The 2,500-nt window shown below is 54.1% G+C and overlaps 1 non-coding gene across 1 annotated transcript; it reads left to right on the plus strand.

Moving 5' to 3' along the window:
• The first annotated feature begins 378 nt into the window (after positions 1–378).
• On the plus strand, positions 379–2,271 carry LOC126330605 (small subunit ribosomal RNA). The gene has a single exon (XR_007563044.1). It is a non-coding gene; the product is annotated as a small subunit ribosomal RNA (ribosomal RNA).
• The last annotated feature ends 229 nt before the right edge of the window (positions 2,272–2,500 follow it).

The following is a 2,500-nucleotide window of genomic DNA, read 5'->3' on the forward strand; positions in this document are numbered from 1 at the left end:
CACTAGATCGCGCCCTTGTGTGCGTGGCGTTGGAGCTGCCGGTCACCATAGGTGGCGCGTGTTGTCTCCCGCCGGCAATGCCACGACAGCACGCTCCCGGGCCTCTGTCGGCAGCGGCAAGCTCAGTTGGGAGCAAGGGTGTTCGCACTAAAACCGTCTACTCGCCTAACTCCGGGCGATTGCGCCTCTCTCGAAACCGACCAAGTACCTAGGACGGCGCTGCGCGCCGCCGGGACCTGAGAGGGTTTCGAGGTGTATCGTGCAGGGGAGCTCGGCCTCCTCCTGTTTGCAGAATAATTGAGCGGACGCTTGCGTGTTCGCGCGGGCCCCCGGGACACACTCCCGGGCGGCCGGCTGCTCAGCTCTAGTTGACGCAGCTCCCTGGTTGATCCTGCCAGTAGTCATATGCTTGTCTCAAAGATTAAGCCATGCATGTCTCAGTACAAGCCGCATTAAGGTGAAACCGCGAATGGCTCATTAAATCAGTTATGGTTCCTTAGATCGTACCCACGTTACTTGGATAACTGTGGTAATTCTAGAGCTAATACATGCAAACAGAGTCCCGACCAGAGATGGAAGGGACGCTTTTATTAGATCAAAACCAATCGGATTGGCTTGTCTGGTCCGTTTGCCTTGGTGACTCTGAATAACTTTGGGCTGATCGCACGGTCCTCGTACCGGCGACGCATCTTTCAAATGTCTGCCTTATCAACTGTCGATGGTAGGTTCTGCGCCTACCATGGTTGTAACGGGTAACGGGGAATCAGGGTTCGATTCCGGAGAGGGAGCCTGAGAAACGGCTACCACATCCAAGGAAGGCAGCAGGCGCGCAAATTACCCACTCCCGGCACGGGGAGGTAGTGACGAAAAATAACGATACGGGACTCATCCGAGGCCCCGTAATCGGAATGAGTACACTTTAAATCCTTTAACGAGTATCTATTGGAGGGCAAGTCTGGTGCCAGCAGCCGCGGTAATTCCAGCTCCAATAGCGTATATTAAAGTTGTTGCGGTTAAAAAGCTCGTAGTTGGATTTGTGTCCCACGCTGTTGGTTCACCGCCCGTCGGTGTTTAACTGGCATGTATCGTGGGACGTCCTGCCGGTGGGGCGAGCCGAAGGGGTGCTTTCGCGTCCCGAGGCGGACCCCGTTTAAATCCTACCAGGGTGCTCTTTGTTGAGTGTCTCGGTGGGCCGGCACGTTTACTTTGAACAAATTAGAGTGCTTAAAGCAGGCAAGCCCGCCTGAATACTGTGTGCATGGAATAATGGAATAGGACCTCGGTTCTATTTTGTTGGTTTTCGGAACCCGAGGTAATGATTAATAGGGACAGGCGGGGGCATTCGTATTGCGACGTTAGAGGTGAAATTCTTGGATCGTCGCAAGACGAACAGAAGCGAAAGCATTTGCCAAGTATGTTTTCATTAATCAAGAACGAAAGTTAGAGGTTCGAAGGCGATCAGATACCGCCCTAGTTCTAACCATAAACGATGCCAGCCAGCGATCCGCCGCAGTTCCTCCGATGACTCGGCGGGCAGCCTCCGGGAAACCAAAGCTTTTGGGTTCCGGGGGAAGTATGGTTGCAAAGCTGAAACTTAAAGGAATTGACGGAAGGGCACCACCAGGAGTGGAGCCTGCGGCTTAATTTGACTCAACACGGGAAACCTCACCAGGCCCGGACACCGGAAGGATTGACAGATTGATAGCTCTTTCTTGATTCGGTGGGTGGTGGTGCATGGCCGTTCTTAGTTGGTGGAGCGATTTGTCTGGTTAATTCCGATAACGAACGAGACTCTAGCCTGCTAACTAGTCGCGTGACATCCTTCGTGCTGTCAGCGATTACTTTTCTTCTTAGAGGGACAGGCGGCTTCTAGCCGCACGAGATTGAGCAATAACAGGTCTGTGATGCCCTTAGATGTTCTGGGCCGCACGCGCGCTACACTGAAGGAATCAGCGTGTCTTCCTAGGCCGAAAGGTCGGGGTAACCCGCTGAACCTCCTTCGTGCTAGGGATTGGGGCTTGCAATTGTTCCCCATGAACGAGGAATTCCCAGTAAGCGCGAGTCATAAGCTCGCGTTGATTACGTCCCTGCCCTTTGTACACACCGCCCGTCGCTACTACCGATTGAATGATTTAGTGAGGTCTTCGGACTGGTACGCGGCATCGACTCTGTCGTTGCCGATGCTACCGGAAAGATGACCAAACTTGATCATTTAGAGGAAGTAAAAGTCGTAACAAGGTTTCCGTAGGTGAACCTGCGGAAGGATCATTACCGACTAGACTGCATGTCTTTCGATGTGCGTGTCGTGTCGCGCAACACGCTACCTGTACGGCAGTGGCCGTGCGCCGCGTGCGGAACCACGCGTGCCTCTCAAAACTAGCGGAAGTGTTGTTGTTGTGTGGTACGAGCGCTGAAGCTCTGGAGCGGCTGGCCTGCGGTACCTGGCGCCTGGCGCCGGTTTTGAATGACGTTCGCCCGAGTGCCTGTCCGCTCCGGTGTG

Source organism: Schistocerca gregaria, unplaced genomic scaffold, assembly GCF_023897955.1.
Source record: "Schistocerca gregaria isolate iqSchGreg1 unplaced genomic scaffold, iqSchGreg1.2 ptg001310l, whole genome shotgun sequence".
NCBI lineage: Eukaryota > Metazoa > Arthropoda > Insecta > Orthoptera > Acrididae > Schistocerca > Schistocerca gregaria.